The sequence below is a fragment of the Urocitellus parryii genome, chromosome 10, assembly GCF_045843805.1.
Source record: "Urocitellus parryii isolate mUroPar1 chromosome 10, mUroPar1.hap1, whole genome shotgun sequence".
Classification (NCBI taxonomy): Eukaryota; Metazoa; Chordata; class Mammalia; order Rodentia; family Sciuridae; genus Urocitellus; species Urocitellus parryii.
The window spans coordinates 8,176,786-8,197,130 of NC_135540.1; positions in this window are offsets into that span (position 1 = coordinate 8,176,786).

Sequence of the window (20,345 nt, forward strand, 5' to 3'; positions counted from 1 at the left end):
TAAAACTCTGGTGCCTGCCTCACCCTGCTGCTTGGACCTGGTCTTACCTGTGGCTGTGGTAGACATTGTCTTTGAACCTTGGTTTGCCTGGTGCCGACTTTTCAAGCGGCCATTCATATTTTGGTGTTTTGCTTGGAGAGCTCTCTGGCACCACAAGAATCTACTTAATACACACTGTCAGTTTTTAGATGAACAATTCCGGACAGCCTTGTTTTCTCTGTTTCTCAAAAGATTTCAGAAGGGCCAGCGACTGGTATCATAGTGGTGACCTCCATCTACATTCCCTGTTAAGCTTTTTGTCCTTCTGTGTCTCATTCTAAGCCCCCTTTCTCCTGCTGCATGAGATCATCTATCACATAAAGTGCCTGCACCCAAGTCCTTATCTGACACTCTGCTTCCTGGGAAATCCAGCCAACAACAGAATAGCCCCTTGTGTTCTGTTAAGGACTTGCTCCTGGTTATCCAGTGGCTCCAGGAACGGTTCTGAGAAGGCACAACAAGCTCACCATGCTGAAGACCAGCGTGGGTGTGCGGAGGACAGGATTAGGTGGATGGAAAGGGGAGTGATCCTACTATTGTTCTTCATAGGCGGCCCCTTGTAGGACCCCTGCTGACAACTGAGCAAGTCTGATTTTTTTTCTTAAAAGGAATTTGCTGTGGATGTAGTCAAATAGTCTCAGGCCAACAGCACAGCTCCCGGCCCACCCACCAGTGACCTGGATTTGCTGGGTGGAGAACCTCAAGTCAGAACACTAAATGTGACACTTGGCTCAACCCGTCAAGATAAAGTCAGGAACGCTGTGCTTCAGAAGCTGCATAAGACTCCAAGACTCATGCAGAGACGTGACGATTCCTAGCAGTTTTGTCTAATGTCCTGTGATTTGTGACTCCTCTGCTCCTCTTTGCCAAGTGAAAGGAGCTGATCACTTCACTTGCCCATCTGGGGGAAAAAAGAGTTGACAAAAATGGATCAGAATTCCTCTACTTTTGAACAATTGCCTCACTTTGTTAATGTGCTAGAGGCACCTGATGTTCACAGTGGTTAAGGAAAGAAGAAGGATTATTGTACGCTGCCATTCCTCTTGGGACATCCGGGTGATTTCCATAGGACCACTAAGATTCTTCTGGCTCAGCAAGATTTTGTCGAGAGAGAATTCTTGTCATATTAGACTTCCATTCTTCATTGTATCTTCATTGTTAAAAAAAAAAAATGAGACATCAACTCAAATCATCCATTAATAAGATAAAATAGAAGATGCTTTTATTTTCCATATTTCTGAAGCAGTTAAAGTAGAACAAAGAGGAAAACTACTTTTAATTTTCAGATACACAAGTTACTAGATAAATGGTGATCATAGAAATGTTTTAACTTTTTTTTTTTATATTAATTCTGGAAAATGAAGCCGTCCTGTGATCCCGATTCAGTTAGTATAAGGATCTGTGGGGGAGTTTCGCCACAGCAGCAGAGTGGTCCTGGGAGTCCTAGGACCAGCCTTCACACCCCAGCTCTCTCACCTCATGACCAGTGATCTGAGCAAGTCCAGCAGGCTCCCTGTTTCCCATTCTGATAATTGAGTGGTGAGCTTGAAACAGTCTCCAAGGCCCTGCCAGGCTCCAACAATCTTATTTAGCTCACAAACAGCCCAAATGTTCATTGAATTGACAGTACATGAGTAATCAGATTCTTAAGTGAACAAAATGAGTCATTTTGGGGTATTTACACTAAACATTTAATGATCATTTTATTCCTCTCAAAATGCATATTTATTTTTAGTCTGTGCACTGAGGTGTAGATTTAAGTGTTGCTGGCATGAAGGCTTTGGCCATTTTTATAAAAGAATGATACTCTTGGGGGATTAAAAATTCTAAGATGCAAAAAGGTCTGGGAAATGTAAATTATATTTTAGAGAACTGACTGATTTTGCAATTGTCAAATGCATTTACATTCACATTCACAATAGATTTCATTAGAGATTCTTAGCATATTTTTACCATATGATTAAAACTTTTATAATGTTTGAAGACATCTCTCCTAAAGGAAGAAATGTAACAGAAACAGATGTAGAAATCAAATAATATATGCAACTTCTAACAATCATAAAGTGTTATATGAATATAAAGAGGTAACAAAATAAGTACAAAGTAGTTACAAAAGTGTGAGAAATGTTTCTGAATAAACTTAAAAAGTCAAAGTGACCTGTTTGACACTCTGCTCTTATTTTCACCCTTGGTTTTCAGCAGTCACAAGTTAGAATTTCATGCCTTCTAGCTGCTGGCTTTAGTAACATGCTGACTTAGCCCAAGGAGGGGCAAAGTTGACCAATTTCTGTGGTGCAGAATGCTGTGTGTCTTTCTAGGTCATCTCTTGGTAGGAAAACAAAGTCACGGAGCTAGGTGAGTTACTGTGGGGTAGAGAAAGGGATTGTACTTGTACCCTAAGGATGACTGAATGGAAATTGGGAACAACTGTATCAGAGTACAAAAGCCATATAACTATCAAAGATGGAGATCAAGTCCACAAAGACAAGACCACCTTCCCAGTATTGGGACAGATAGCAGTTGAGTCCTCGAGAACCTGCAATGCAGAGATTTATCAGCATGTTCCAGCCTGCAGCCTGCCCCTAGCCACATCCTGCTCTCTCCAGGGGAATCTGTAAAGAGGCTCATAAGCGCTCCTCAGCCAGCCGCAGGTACCTCCATCATGAAGGCCTGTGTCTGGAGAGTGCCAGGCAGGAAATCAGCACCCTGGCCTCCTGCAGGTTTTGGACCATTCGATTGTGATGAGGGAAAACGTCGAGGGGGTTCGACTAATTGCGCCTCATCATGAGCACATGTGCTGATTTCAATGCTCAGTAAATCAGTAAATCTGCTGGCATAATAAATATTGAGTCCTAAAAATTATGCATGACTCATAAAGGAAAAATAAAAAATCAACAAAATGAAATAATGAACTTAGAATGAAGAATACATTTTATAGATGAGCTATTTTATTTCAAAATTATTATTTTGAATTGCTCTCCTAGCTACCTGTGGAGAAAAATATTTTAGTTTATCTCTCAATAATCAAGCTACTTGTTCTCTTCCTTTCTGTCTGATCATTCCAGGCTTGGTTAAAGTGGGCATTTTAGGCATAATAGGAGCAGCCTCTGCGCCGTGTATATGACTGAGGAGTTAGGATCCAGGAGTGATGAGAGGTAAGCTGTGCTTGGTAAATGGCATTAGTTTTTCTGCAATTCTGGTGTTATAATTCTGTGTCCCATGTCAGTCTGCTCCCTATGTGCAGAAGGTAGAATTAGATTCAATGAGGCAATAGAAAAATCAGCATTAGAATGTAGATTCCCCGGAGTTCACTCAATCTCTGCATTCACTGAGCCATGTCATTTCTGAGGTGGTTCTGAGTGAGTCTGAGCATCTTGCAGGCATGTGAAACATCTGTCATCTAGGCCTAGAGAGGGAGCATGCGTGGACATAACCTTATGCTCTATGAATGTTCATGTTTCTAAACAGATGATTTTTAAATAATGTAATAAGCATCTACTAAATATATACTAAGAAATCTTGTATAAAAATAAATCCCAAGTTAAAAAAGAAATAGAATAAGATATGGTATCTGTGCAGAGGACTTGAAGATTTATAATCTGATATTTCATTAGGACCATTATCTGACTTTTTTCAACCCATGTAGATTTTCTGTGTGTCTACATTGGGAATCAGTGGTTATTTTTGTGTTGATATAAGCTGCTTTTATTATAGGAATTGTCAATGGAATACTTATACTTCTATCCTAAGTTTGAACTTAATATACAAAAATCCCTCCAAAATAAAAATCCTTCCAAAGGAGTACGACTGTTACCCCTGATTTCAGTAATACACAACCTTGACAACTTGTAGAGGACTAAATGCTGTTTAAAGGCAATCTGTTTTCTGTTGGTCAATGCCATCGACTTCAGAAAATATCTGAAAAAAGAGATTGCTGCCTTTTTTTCCCCCGGTATTCCCACAAAGTTCTTCTTTATTTCATTAAAACCAATTAGGCATATTGCACGGACAGAGATTAATACTGCTAAATGCCAATGATGTGTCTGCTTTGAAAAAACTATTGAGCCGAAGAGTAAATAGCAATACAATAAAAATGCCCTGACAGCTTGCTTGCAGAAACACAGAGAGCGGTGAGATAGCAGGAAGAGTAAAGAAGGAGATAATAATGGTTGATCACTAAATTGATTTCAGTATTTTATGTTCCCAGAAAATCAGCTAAATATACTGACGGAAAATAAAGAGAAACAAAAAGAAATGATGGGAGGTTGTGGCTCTTGGGTACAATCTCTGACAGAAGTGGACACTCTTGATATTGTTCTCAAGAATGTTTTGAAGTAAAATAGTGACCTTTCCTCTTCTTTATGGATTAAAATTTCATTAATTAGCAACATCCTTTAAAAGCCTCGTAGTCCTTTAGGCATATGGGCTGTAGTTTTTCTGTTTCTTTTTTCTTTTTCTTTTTCTTTTTTTTTTTTTAAGCTAGAGTCTATAAGAAATCCCTCACTATGCAGCAAAACATCACATAAGAATTAGGTTTCTCTAGTCGGAAACTAAGGGGACTGGCCAGGGGAGGGATCAGCAGCCATGACAAGGGACTACTCTTGCCCCCACAGTCTTTTTCTAGGTCCCATATGCTAAGAAAAAAAAAAAAGGTTTTTAAATGAGACAAAAAAATAAATCCCCAAAGCAGAATAATATTCTGTGCTGTGTGACAATCACATGAAACTCACATATCATTGCTCATAAGTAATCTGTGTTGGAACGCAGCCACCCCCATCCATTTCTACATTTCCCACGATGGCTGTGAACTACAGGGGCAGAGTTGAGCAATTGCCAGAGTGAGCATGGGTGGACCTCACAATCTGAAAGAGTGACTATCTGGCTCTTTACAGACAATGCTCACAGACACTTGGGTTGGACAGTTATCTAAGAATGAGTTTGGGGCTTTAATTTTAGTGTCAAACGACTTTCTTGACTCACAAATAATGATGAAGAGAGGAAGAAATGTTGATGAGAAGACAAATGAAAATGGGAAAAAGTTGAGTTTTATTTACAAAATTGAGAAGTTCTTCATTTATTATTATTAGGATTGTACAGAGAGAGAGAGAGTATGGTGGCAGTAGGGTGGGGGGATTTTGTGGGGAAATGACAAGTACCCATGTTGCAGAACAGGGCAGCAGCCTAGAAATTACTCCAGTGTTGAGGTTGCAGCCTTCAGTCCAAAGACGGTCTGCTGATTCCTTCCATGAACGTCCTTCATGCTGGTGACATCAGACCGATTTTTGACCAAACAAGCAGGTGCCGTGGCCTAGCAGTGATAACATATGAAAGAAGCCCTCACATTCTGGAGTAACAAAACCAGGTTAGTAAGGCTATTTTTCAGGGATGTTGGTGAATAGCTTTTCTATTTAAACAGAGGCCAATGGGATCGCTTTGCCTCATTTTCCAGTTGGAAATGGACACACAATACATTGAAGAAGGAAAAACATTTTGAAAAGAATTTTAATGCATAATTTCGAATAATGAATCAACCCAAAATTTCATAAACATAGAGCATGAGTTAGAGCTTGAGAAACTTTTCTTCTTCATTTTTCAGGATCAAATACATATTTTTCAGGACTATGCTTCTGCATGTTATTTGTTACTCCATTCATATATAATGATAATAGGTATAACAGTTATTATGGTGTCTTAGTGGACCAGGGATTCAGGAAAAAGTGCTTAGAAGGGTTAAATGGCAGGAATTTATTTTCTCATAGCTCTGGAATTCAGAGCATAAGGTCAAGTTGGTGACCAAGTTGCTTTCTCTCACAACCTCTCTCCTTGCAGATGGCCCTCCTACTGTATCCTTATTTGGTCACCTCTGGCTTTGGGTGGTGTCTATGTTCTAATCTCCTCCTTTTACTACTCCTATTGGGTTAGGATACAGCCATTTGGTCTCACTTTAACTCAGTCACCTTTGGAAAACCTTATCAGCAGGTACAGTCATACTTTGAGGGAATAGAGGTTAGGATTCCAACATGAACTGGAGGATGGAGACACAATTCAGCCCATACCACCCGACAAGTATTTCCATCTCCTAATGGAAAATTAGCAGGTTTGATCTTTTTTTAAAAAAAGAAACCCTAAAATGTTTTGCAGAACCCATGGCCTGTGAGTGCTAGGCAAGTGCACTTTCTCTGAGCTACTGAACTTCTGTCATATTGACTGCTCCCGATCAGCATCAACTGGGAATTTTTGAGAAATGAACATGATCATATCACTGAATAATAAATTCTGGGATGGATCCCAGAAATCTGTAATTTAGCTAGCCTTCCAGAAGGTTCTGATGCATACTGAAGTTTGAGAGGATAGAATGGAGAAGGTGAGAAGACAGAAAATTGCCACATAATGTGTAGCTGACTTTACAGAAGTCAAGGAGTTCAACAGGATGGCTGTTTACATTAGCATGAGGCAAATAAGAGACACTTTCTGGAAGAAGCCATTTGTCATCAATTTTTTAATAAAGATAGAAGCCTACTTTCAGATGACCTTAGCATTTTTAAAAAATCATAAGTAAGTACAACATTCACCTCATGGCTTTTAATCTCTCTCAAATCTGTCTCAAAACCTGTCACCACCTGTTAGGCAAAGGCCACCCATATCACAGCATACATCATACTCTGCAGGGAGGCAGAAGCCTCAAGTTCAGCCCTAGTAGAGTGATGTTTAAGCTGACATTGTGGTTCTCAAATTTCAAGCCCTCTGCCAGGTCCACAGTGCATGCTCTATTTTGACTCCTTGCCTTTAAACACAGAGTCAAGCTCCTGCTTAGCAAAGTATAAACTATGGATGAAGGAGCAGGCTCTGCAGAGGAGATGCAGGTTCACAGGCTCACTTCTGCTTTTTCACGTGGCTTTGGATGGAGTGCCTCATCCCTCTGCATCTCGGTGTTCTCTGCAAAACGGGGATGATAACAATTAGGTAACTGAAGTGTTCAAGTCAGGATAGAAAAAATCACTTAGCCATATGCTTGGCACATTAAAAGGAGTCAATAAATGCTAGATTTTTCTTAGTGGATTTCACAGTTCTATTTCTGTTTTATTAATATTGTTTCAGTACAGCAGCATCCCAGTGTAACATTTCATTATTAACAATTAAATCAACAAGTGGGATGCTCTTTTGATTGCCAGAGACTTCAATAGATGAACTGTTATAATTTACGATTTTATGAGAATACACACTACTCCACAGTATTAAGGACACTGCATTCATACGAGCTGTTGCACACATACGGTTCCAGACCTGAGGTGCAAACGGCTCTTTTCATTATTAGGATCCTGTTTAGTGATGTTTGTTTCCCTACAACTAGATATGGAGTCTACTGAAAGATGGTTAGCATCAATGCATAATACATATAGATCAATACAATCAAAGGTATTTTCTCAGACTTTCTAAAGTTCTTGCACACCACTGTGAAGGTAGAAATGACTTTCTTCTGCATCATCTGGGATTTAGAAATCATGATTTTCTCCCTATTTTCAAGCAGCCAGGATCTTTTTGAGACCTAAGTCTGCTCCAGGAGCCTTATTTCTGCCTTGTCTCCTGAGATCTAATTATTCTATCTTCTGAATTTTTATAAGCTGCTACTCTCTACCTGCTATTATGTACTCTATCCCTTGTGGATCCATTCTCTTGATGATTTGACTATAGAGCAGAGACAACATTTTTCAACAGCAAAACCTCTTTACTTCCTAGGTTGCAAAAACAATGCATAGACATTTTTCTTTAAATAAGCTATTACTTTTTTTAACTTTGGATCTACAAAAAGTAGAAACATAAGGCAGACAAAAGAGAAACAGTTGTTGACCTTATGTCTGCAGTTATTACATCCTTATAACTAGCAGTATTCTTGGACTAAATATATTAAGCCTGAAGCATTTAGGAGTTATTCAGAGGCTCATCACATATAGTAATTTTTAACATTTCAAGACATGAATACAGAGTCGAAGCTTGGGAATCTTACTAACAGAAAACCCAACTAAGACAGGCAGTTAATTCCCAAATTCTAAGCCTTCTCTTCTAAACCTTTGATACATGCCAGCTTTTGCCTTCCTGCCAGTGTAGACAGGAGAATGACAGTCAAATTCCTTAGGAAAACACCACAGGGTGGATAAGAGCGGAGGTTTTGCAGCTCACATGTGTTTTTTCTTCCTTTTAACATTGCATTTGTTAGTTTATTTGAATTGTTTCAGCATCTCTCTTGACGGCTTCCTGTAGATGGCTCCTTGCTTGCGATCCACAGGGCAGCTGTAGGATGCCTGGTATGGTTTCTATGGTTCACACTTTAAACGTACATAAAAAGTAAATGAGGAAGGTCCCTACAGTCCCAGCTAACTGTGAGAGTGCTTATATGGTTTTCCCTGAGTCCCATCATATCCTCGGTCCTGAGGGAAAATGGAGGAATGGGGTCAGACACAATGGGCTAATTTATGTACCCAATTAAGAGCCAGGGAAATGGAGATGAGGCAAACCCCAAAACACGTAGAGGGGGGATTCTAAGAAAACCTGAGGTCCTGGGATAAGGAAGATGGAGATGGGGACAGGACAGCAAACAGAGGTTCACATCCATGGCAGAGAGCCTTAGAGTGTAATGGGCCCAGGGACAGCAGCGACATCCACCTGAGCCCTGCGTGGCCACGGGACCTGCGTTCAGCTCCAGTCCTGTGTGCATGTTGTTAGTGGTAGAAAGGTTTTTGTCCTGATGGAATATGACTTATTGGCAGGTTGTGAAGAGAAGCTGAAAGGGAGAAGGAGAGGAGCTGGCACATTTGGAGGTGAAGATCTCCGACTCTTCTGTTAGGAATATCCAGGGTCAATTCTATTATCTTTTATTTCTGTTGGAAACATTTTTCCAGACCTTACCTGAAAATTAAAGGGATGCTAGACAACTTCCCAGCCACAGTGGTGAGGACAAATAGCCAAAGCCCACTCTGCTCTAGAGGCCATCTGCCTTTCCAAAGATGAACAGGGTCAGAACCTCAGTGGAACTTGGTCCAAACAGATTGTTTATACTAACTCTTTGATTCTGTGCTTGCTGTCTTCATTTTATTTTTAGGCAGCGTAAGAAAGCATCTCTCCAATCTGTTTTGTTCTATCTAACCCCTAGGTTAGGTGTTATCTAAGCTTTTTGCAATAGCTTCCCCATTTACTACCTGAAAATCCATTTTCCTCATCAATTTATATCCTTAAAATTTTTGATGTATCTACCAAAAAAAATCTCTTAAGGGTTTACTTGCCCTCAGCTCTATCACCATAATTGACCTCAGTGTCCTGACTCCCTACACAATCAGCTCTCCTAATGATTCCTTTGGAAAACAAGCACCAGGCACGGAACCCTACTGCTCTCAGGGCACCTGAACTTTTTGCCATTTCCTGTGCTGCCTGGGGATTCCCTCCTTCCTACCCCTCCAATCCCAGCTCCCAAGTTGCTCAGGCTACTGGGGTCTTCCTGAATCCTGGCTTTGCTCCCATATTGTGATGCCTAGACTGTTCCTCCTTTGAGAGAGCTCCTTGGTCCCCAACACATAAGTCTGAATTCAGGGCTCAGCTCTTCAAGGAATTCTTCTGTCATCTTTTAATCTTTCCCAAGTCGTTCTGTTGTTTTTTAATATCTATCTCATATCTACAGTATTGATATCTGTTTCTCTCTCTCTCAATACACACACACACATGTATCTGTTTTCTTGCTTATGATCTGTCTATGCCACAGTGAGAATGTGGTCACAGGTGGGCTATATTATGGCTCCGGAGAGTAACTTAAATAACAAACGATAGGAAAAATTGTTGCACCCTCTCCAAAGACCCCGTGAATTGATCTATTTGGGCCAAGCACCAAAGGCAACCCCCACACACCTGCATACACCCAGAACAGGAGGCCAGTCCTAAAAACAGAACCTTACATTTTCTGATATTTTGTGAAAAGGACCAAAGAGTTACATCAACATTTCTTGTGACTTGAACAAACTGAAAGCAAATGTAAACGAACCAAGTATTAACCGTCAAGCCCTTATTGTAGTATGTAAACTTAAAAAAAATGGCATTGTTTGAAAAAAAATCACAAGATCAGCAGATAGAAAAGCGATGTTTTCTGAACAATTAAGAAAGAGAACTCAAGAATTACTTGCCTAAGCAGGTCTATAATGCAGATAAATTTGGTTTGTTTTGTAAGCAGATGCTTAGAAGACTTATTTATTGCAATTCAAAATACTTATTTAATTCTATTTTTATCACTTTTGCCACAAAACCTATTTCATGCCATTGACTTTACACACAAGTGTCCTATCATATTTTTTTCTAATTTATACAAATCTTAGAGTTGGGGAAAATCGCTTGTATGACTATCTATTTATATTACAAGAGTGCTTATAGTGTTATCTGACTTCATAATCTAGGGTATAAATGTTGATCCCTGATCAATTCCCAGAAGGTAATTATCAAAATCTCCATCTGTAGGCAACACGGATTTAGTTTAAGAGTCTGCTTTGTCCTTCACGTTCACACTCTGCCCACTTCCGTTCACAAAGGTCAGGATCTCCTGGCTCACATAGATGCATCTTAACTTCTTCTGTTCTTGCCTAGACCCATTCCACTCACTGCCTGCAGCTACATCAGGCTGGCTGCTGGTTTAAATAGAGCATGGCATAGATGACACATGTCACCTGAGGTGGCAATTTTGCTGAAGCCCCAAGACCACATGCTTGGGTGGCATGTTACTTCATTTGTAGTGGAGATATTTAGGATAAAATAATTTTTATTTTCTCACTCAGTCACCTGTACAAGGAGTTAGGCCCCTACTGTATGGCCAAAAAAGGATCTTTCCTGGAGTCAGTTCAAGGTGATGGAGATTCAGGTCTCAGTGGAGTGCTGTCATCAGCAATGTGATACCTCTTGGGTGGCTTAGAGCAAGACCTTGGTGAGCCTTCCAAGTGAATGCTCACTTTAGAGAGGTGAAGTGTGGCTCAAGGGGTGATTTATCTTAGGTTTGTCTGCTAAAACATGAAATCCTTTCAATTAGGTATAATACAGAAACTTGAATAAATCTTCTGTCTAGTTGTGGCCTAGAAAACCCAACCTGGTAGGCCTGAGACCCCAGGTCACCACTCTGAGTGTCGGTGTTAGAGCTTACAGAGGTCATCATTTCCCAGAATGCAAGTCACCCTTAAGCAGCATGGGTCATGTAATCACACATTTCCCTTCCATTTGACTCAGTTCCAGTATAAGCCAAATTGCTCTCTTCAATCTGCTTTTGCTTGATCTGATGGCCACTCTTCACCTTGTCAAATGATATCCTCATTGCCGCATTCCGGAAACAAGGGTTGTGGCTTCTTTTGTTCCAGGAGAACTGATAAAGGTGACTGCCATGACTAAATCTGTACACCAAAAGGTGGGATTACCATGACAGGTCCTCTACAGACAAGCTGAGAGATGAAAGGCTATGTATCACTTCTTTATTCCTGGAAAACAAGGCATGTCCACTATGTTTGACAAAATGGCAAGGCCTCTCAAATACTCCTTGTTAGGGCAAAGATCATCTTCTATTCATTAAAACACAATGCCTAATGCATGATAAAACATTGCAACCATAAATGTTTATGGGCTTAAAAGAGGAACTTCAGAATACACAAATTAGAGCAAATACAGGTAATTCTACCAAAGTAGTAAAAGATTTTAACAACCTCTTTTCCATATTTAGAGAGCCACTCAAGACAGGAGGGTAGGGCATGAAAATAAGAAGACAAATAGAACAATGAATAGAATAGAAAGTCTAGAAAGAGACCCACACATATATGGTAAGTGGACTTTTGACAAATGTGTCATGGGTAATTCATGAGTAGGTGAAAATTTTGCCAGCAAATAGTGCTAGAACTGGATAAGTCACAGGAAGTGGGAAGAACAGAGAAGCAGGGAATAAATGTCAAGGCTTATATCATGCCATGCTCAAAAAATTAACTTGAAAGCATTATGGTAGTGGTGAGTTTTGGTAGTCAATTTTGATGGACTGAGGGATGCCTAGAAATTGGTAAAGCATACTTCTAAGTGTGTCTGTGACAGTGTTTCCAGCAAAGATTGGTATGTGGGTGAGCAAACTGGGAAGGGAAATCTCACCCTGAATGAGGGTCGTACCACTCAAATAGGCTTGGAGTTCCCTTGGAACACACAGCAGAAGTGGTACAATATTCTATTGATTGTGCTGATGATCTCATAGGTAGATCCACCAAAACTCACTGAATTATATACTTTCAATGGGTGCAGATTATGGCACAAAAGATAAACCTCAATGAAGTCAGTTTAAAGACAGCAATCCTAGGGTCTGAGTTCACATTTGGATACAAAGCAACCTTGCCAGTTAGTGTTCAGTTCTCTCCATGTGCATATACAACCTCATGATGCAAGCTGGCATTTTGCTGATGTGGGAGAACCGCATGAACACATTCATCCCCTCTGTTGCCATCAAAGAGCTACCTCTGCAGTCTCCAGTTCATCATCTGCATGCTCTAAAATGCCAGAACTGCTACTTTTTGAGAATACGTGATTGGCATTATCTCAGGCTGCTTAATCTATTTTTGTTTTCATCACTGTGTACATTCCAATAAGCTATTCAAGATTCCACGATGGAAAGAGAAAGAAGCTAAATGAATTTATTTCAGTGGATATTGCCATTTCCCTGTCTGTCTCTATTCCTGTCTTCCTTCGGCAGTTACATCTTGTGCTCAGAGGACCGCCCCCTGTTCTTTGTCTCTTACTTTATAAAGCATTCTTTTACATAGTGTAGTTTTGCATCATAGTCTGGTTAAGTATAATTAGTTGATATCTTGCCAGAGATAACAGGTCTTGGACTTGTAGAAAACCATTCATGTAGTTATTTTATGTGTGTCTATTTTTAGACTTGCCCCTTTAAAGTGTCTTTTCATTTTATTACTTGAAAATGCAAGGATTGTAATCTCAGTTTAGTAATTTGAGCTAAGATTTAATTATGAAGCCATTCTTCCTTCCCTTTCACAGAAAAAAATAAATCAATAGAATTTTTCATGTGGCTCAAGAAGAAAGGGACTATGAACAAGGTGGTAAGCATTACCTTGGCAACATAATATTTGTATTTATTCACTTATTGAATTTTCCACCAGATATTTTTCAATGTAGCACATTGAAAATGCTGCTATTTTTCTTGCTTGGGTTTATTTATATCACATCTACATGCATTTAAATTTAACTCTGTTATTCCACAGAGGATTCAATTGTTCTTTTTGTCAACTACTAAAATTTGTTTGAGGGTTTCAAACTCACTTTTTAAAATTGTTATCCTTGCAATTAATTTAAACAGTATGTTTCTAATCAGTTTGTCTCTGGGAGTGAATTTTTTTTTCTGACTACCTGATTTTGTAAGAGTATTTCCAATTAGGATTTTGGAAAAAAAATTTCCAAATAACTTTTCTGAGTTCTTCTTTTCTTCTTATTTTTTTAATTATGAAATTAATTATGAAATTAGTTCACCTTCAGTTTTCACGTTTTGTTTTCCTTTTTCTGTTTCCTATTTAATCACAATTTGTCTCCAGTATGGCTTACTAAGGTGAGCATGGTCCAGTTCCCTACTACCTAGTTGTGACCGGAGGCAAGGTTTTTTAATTATGCTAAGGATTATGCATCACATGGGACTAGAGAGAGTTAAGTTACAATGTGGTTTTGGGCAGTAACTAGTAAGTACTAGTCCCCTGTGCTTACTGATGTACATTCCTTTCCACTGCCCTGACCCTCATTCTAATCCCCAGCCTTGCTATTTCCATTCACGCAGCATCAGTGAAAACAAAGGTCCCCACCTTTCCCCCCTTTTAGCTGACTTATGTAGAATTACAAAATGCTCTTAGTTCTTACATTGCAATTACTTGCTCTTTTACATGTCCCTAATTTATCTTATTATCCACAACACAAGGCTGACCTTTGCAGAAGTTACAATCTTGATACTGTTGTTTTACTGTTTTCCTTTTTCCTAGATGTATTAATCATACATTCCATAATTCCAACATTTAATTGCTACAGCAGCATCCTTATTCATTTCCTGTTATATTTGTTTGAATGGTGAAATTGAAAGTAGGAATTGAGAGAACAATATTGATACTATTGATTGAGCAATTCTTTCAAGAACATCATCCATATTTGATGCACACTGTTTTACTTCCTGAATTATTAAGGTCTTAAATTTCATAATCATCATTTTTATAATAGAAAATACAATGTTTGGCCAAAAACAAAAATGGAATGAAATAATCTGAAGATAAGTATTTTGTTCAGTTTAATGGGGCAGGATCTCTCTGTTATCTCTCATTTAATATCATGTATTTTTAGTGTTAAATGTACTCTGTTAATCTGCCCCTGGTTCCCAGTTTCATTGTGTTTAATGAGCAATTGAGATTAGTGAAGACTTATTTAAATATACATTCCCTTCCATGACACAGTATTCCTTAATTTATTTCTGAAGCAGTTAAAATTTAGGACTGTAGGAGCTGCTCAATTCATGAGAGCTGTTTTTAATGAAAAATACCTAAGATAATTCCAAATAATGATTTTTTTTTCAAATAATGATTATAAGGAAGCATAGACGATTTCACAGGTCCCAGTGCACCTCAGGGATGGACTCACTTGCCTGTTTTGCTCGGGGAAAAAGAAAACATACAAAGGAAAAGAGGCCAGATGAACCGTTTTGCCACAATTAGTGGTGATGCATGTAGTGAGCGGCTAAGTATCCGTGACTAATAGAGATAGACAGGGCTGTCTCTTGCTAATCACCCAATATATTGGCCTGTCCATAGGAGAAAGGAGTGATGATATCAAAAAGAACAGTCAGCTATTACCAGGGAAAACTCTGTCAAGAGTGTCTGGGAGTGATTAGACAGAAGGACAGAGAGAAAATGTTAATTATCTTTAAATAAGAAGACATTTTTATGCACTCATAGGTTTGCATGGAAAGATTCTCTGTTTTCTCTTGCCAGATGCATTTTTATAAAGACCTCCTACTTTATTAGGTCACAAAATTTGTGTCACAAATTAATGGTAGTTGTTGTTTCTCACAATATTGTAAAGCACTTAAAACTTTGTAACTATTCCATATTTCTAAACAATCGTAAGTGCTAATTATAGTCCAGTATCAGATCAAGTGCAGATGGAGCCAAAAGAGGCAGGTGGATTGAGTTTCTGTCATACAGGAATGCAGTTCTGTTTGCTTTTGGGCTCCCATTATTTATGTAAACATGCAATTAAGTCTTAGTTCATAATTCATAAGTGATTCCTTTCTGCCAAACACAGGTTTAACTTTTAAGTTCTGCTGTTGTTGCGGAGCATTCTATTTAGATTCCATTTCAGGTATTCAGCAAATACCTTTGTCAGAGATTTCATTGTTGAAAATTAACTTTCATCTGGGTAGTCAACAAATCATTCCCTTTCCCTCATTATTAGAGTTTTGGGAAATACCTTCTTTTTAGGATGGTGTTTAAATCTATTGCCTCAAAGAGAAATACAACAATTCATAAAGGAAATTGTTCATAAATTAATAAATATTCAAGTGTCATAACTCTAGTACCCTAGGATTCTGAGAGGGCAGAGAGTTCAGTAGGACCAAGGTGGTGAATGAGATCCAGGGAGAGGCAAAGATTTGTGCAGAGACTTCCCACTGGTGTGATTTTTCCTATCAGCTCTTAGAAAAATGCAAACCCTATTAAACAACAAGAGGGGATTAAGAATGCTGAGGATTCTGAGAGAGAACTTCCTGTGAACAAACATCCAGGATGCTTAACAAGGGGAGCGTTTTAGGTCAGAGGATGCAAAGAGGCAGAGGTGCAAGATGGACAAGTCCAGAGATGTAAGGTGCAACCTGAAGACCAGAGGTAAGACAATTGTGCTGTAAATGCAATTCAGCTGTTCTTTCCATAGAAACAAAAACTACAGGTAGCTACATGAGTGGTCAAATGTAGTAATTTACTTCACAGTAGCAACAACAGTTTACTATCTGCATTGTGTTGTATACTCCAAATACACACGATGAAATTCATTTACTTTTATAAAAAGAGAAGGTTTTAGATGGCAATTGCAAATTAAGAACTTTTCCTTGGTCTTAGGTAAGATGTAGCTCACATTTATTTATAATGAGTATGTAAATCTTGGGGAATCTGAGTCTATAAAGAGCTAAATCGATTTTTCCTTCCTTCCTTCCTTCCTTCCTGCCTTCCTTCCTTCCTTCCTTCCTTCCTTCCTTCCTTCCTTCCTTCCTTTCTTTCTTTCTTTCTTCCTTTCTTTCTTTCTTTCTTTTTCTTTTTTTATCAAGGAGGTCTACAGGCAATGTTGTAGCTGGTTTGGATTTTGAAGGAGGGATGGTTTGTCAGAGGAAGAGCAAATCTGTGGTTTGAATATCATATTGGGAAGCCAGAATTTTACCTCAGGTCTGCAAAATATGTGCTTGGAACAGTCAGTCGGTCAGTAGGTCCTTTGGATGAGCTGGTAAGCAGGAAAGCTGTGATTATCCCACTGTGATGAAACGCTTTCCATCCAGAGGATGTTTCAGGCCCTACACTTGAAGTGACTTGTCAGAAATATTCCCTGGATTTAGCTACAGGCTGCAATGCATTTCTGATCGGACTGTGATTATGTTTGACATGAAATAGGTGGGGATACGGGACAGTGATTCCTATGAAAAGATTTAAACACAGGGCAAATGGTCAAGACCAACAAAATAGAAAGCTTCTCATTTCACAGCTTGCAAATCCTGCCACCAAAATCTCTGACACTGTATCCCTACTTTTCATTTCAGGAACATTTTCTGTAACATTATCTTGATAGCTTAAGACCTGCTGGAATCAATGATAGAAAGTCATGGGGCACAAGCTATGTAAAACTAATTAAAAAGTTCAGCAAGTTCCCAGATGTAGTTCATCTGCTTCTCTACAACAGACTCACATTCCAGGGCCAATCCCTGTCGACTGCTCCTGAGGTCCATCTGTTTCTCCCCAGGCTGCATCTTCCCTGTCCTGGAATGTGGCCATACTTCCTAATCGCCCTCCACTGTTCCCAGACCTTTCTAGTTTTTCTCCACCCCGCAGCCGAAGTAATTTCTCTCATGTATGATTGTAGCACCTCTATTTAAGATCTTACCATTCTCCCTAGTTTTGCTTGGTTGAAGAACTCCAGGGCCTCTCTCAACCTCTCTTTACCTCTCTAGTCTTCCATTGTTTACTGAACACAAGTATCTTTGACTCTAGAACTAAGGAAAACTCTTCTGCTCCTCATCTCTACCCTCTTCACGGCCACCTGGCTGATTCCAAATTCCTCTTGTCACTTTTTATCAAAAGGTTTATTGTTCCCTTTAAGGTAGTTTACATATGCCTCCCTTTGCTCCCAAGCACCCTGTACCTGTTCTTGCCTATTTAAAATATTCAAAGGATCCCTTAATCACCTGCTTCTTTCCACAGAGCATATCCATGTCCACTACTTGGTCATGATTGTGGCTCCGGTGTGAGGTCACTGCCTGGTCCAGAGCAGGTGATGAATAAGGGTCCAGGAACTGAAGCAATGTGACACGACTGCACAATGATTTTTTTAGTTTCCTTGGCCACGAGGAAATAACAACATCAATTTTAGATGATTTTCTAGGCATCAAACTTTGTTTTATCCTGAAATAACGAAGACAGTGTCTGATAATATTAAGCTGTTTACTGAGCCTCCCTCCATCAGAAATCTTCCTGATCTGGCTCTGCAGAGACAGTCTGCCTATCTTAAATGTCTACAGTGGTTTTCTCACTCAGAAATTTTCCTGATCCAGCTCTCCAGAGACACGCAGCCCTTCTTTAAACAACCCCTCTTCTGGCTCCCAGCAGCCTTGGACTTCACCTACCGTCTCCTTGTGATCCCTCTTGTTAACACACCGACGTCCACAGGGACTGAGACTTTTTTCTAAAGTGTATTTTGTTTTCTTCTAAAACTGGGTTATCAAAAATGCCACATATGAATCTCTTTCAATAGCATGTATATAAGTGAATATAAAGCAAGATGGTTTATGTATATCTCTCTATATATATGTATAGCACATATATATATATATAGCATATATGTGTCTCTATATGTACATATACATATATATATATATATATATATATATATATATGTGTGTGTGTGTGTGTGTGTGTGTGTGTGTGTGTGTGTTTGGGGAGAGACATGTGGTTTCAGCCATTACAGAAAGGATTGTGTGTGCTTAGACCATGAGCATTGCAGGCAGATGTAGCACAAAATCTGTAGCTGACATTTATGACTACCTTAAAATTAAATAGGTATCAAAGCCTCGGTGTATTTTTATGAATGACAAGTCAAATTGAAAGCAAATAATTGCAGAAGCTCAAATGTCTTTGAATTTTATTTTTATTTTTAATAATTAAACACTATTTTACAAGTCTTTTAAAATGGAATGATGTAGGCTCTGTACACAGTGTTTCATAGACAGGTTTCTAATGATGCAGTTGTAAAGGAAGCGAGTGAGATGTAAGGCTGTCATTTTATACAGGTAGGTTTTTTTTTTTTTTTCCTTCTGTAACATTTGTATCTTCTTTATTTCCCCCCAGATAGCCTTTGGGTAAGTGACATTTCTAGAAGCCACCGGAAGACAGATAACAGCATCTGATTACTTTAGGGTTAATCGTTAGCAACATGGTTGTACTAGTGACATTGTTTATAGTGTCCAATTAAATGCCAATTTAATGACACTCCACATTTAAACTGCAGTGCAGAGCCTTTGTGTAGTTCCAGCCCAGAGGATTGACCAGCTGTCCACCTTGCTGACCCTCCACATGCCTTCCCTTCCGTGTTTCAAGGATACAGGTAATTGCTCGTCCTAAAGGAGACCCAGACAAGCTATTGTCTAGCTGCATGCACAAAGCCTTTCTTAATAGGAAATGAATTGGCACTCTTCATAGTGACAAACACCCAACAGCAAACTGGGTCTGGGTGTTCATACGGTAGGAATTCTGTTTCATGAAGCCTTGGCTGAGTATCCCGCTCAACATTTGCAGCTTTTTATTACACCTTGCATTTTGAGTGGAATGATGACTGCATTAGACTGACTAAGCAGCTGCAGGGTTATCTCTTCCACCCAACCAATTCACTTGGGCTTTTGCAAATAGGGTTTTCAAGCCCGAAAAGTCCTTGCATTCCAGCAGTGAGAGCAGGCAAACCGACCAAGCACGAATACATGGCTACCATGCAACTGCCGATAATTGGCATCTAAAAAAACCAATTTGAACCATAGTGCTGCTACTGAAATGTGTCTTTTACTAATAGATTTCTATAAATATACCCTCTTTTGTTCATTCAAATATCCCTAGGTGAAAGAAAATAAAGTTAAGGCCTTTTGTTCCTCCCCCTGATGCACTTGCTACTTGTTTGACTATATGTTTAGAGAAGAACTTGAATGGAAATAGGCCAATAACAAGATACCAATAATACCCCCTCCCTACCCTTTCAACAAATACAATAGATAAGAGAGGACTAGGTGACAAGCCTGTTGTTTCTGCTGATGATGATAGATGGGAGAGAAGCCTCCATGTTGGAAGACTGCACAATCCAGTGGGAAAGTCGGCTAAGCAAAGAAACATGATGCAGCGTGGAAGTGACTGTCACCTTGGTGACATTGCCCTGGGTAATACAGGGATAGAAAAGAGAGGGATTTCCCCACCAGTACAAGCAGTAAATTCAAGAAAAAAAAAAGTGGATTTAATTGCCAATCTGAGTGACTTCAGCCTTTGGTTCTTACAACTGTACTGTCAGCTTCCAGAATATAAATTTTTAAATATACCCTATATCACCTTCCAGAGATGTCTGTGCTGCTCCGTGATAGGTGGTGTGACAACAGTATCAAACTGAGTAAAATGAGCATTAACTATCTTATTGAAACTCCCTAGCACAGCACTCAGCAGCATTGGCATATAGCTATTATGAGCATTTTGCAAAATCTTCTTGATGGAAGAGGATCAAATGATTTTTAATAAGAATATATATATATATATATATATATATGAAATATATAAATATGCATATATAAAGAAAGCATGAGAGAGAGATAAGATGGAAGAGAGTCATTTATCAGATATTAATACTACAGTAGACCTTCCAAAGAATCCAACTTGATGATAAGTCATATTTTGAGAAATTTTAACTGCATGATTCAAAAAGATGCCAACACTTGAGTACACTAGTTTTTAATCAGTACATACACCTTTGTTTTATTATCATTT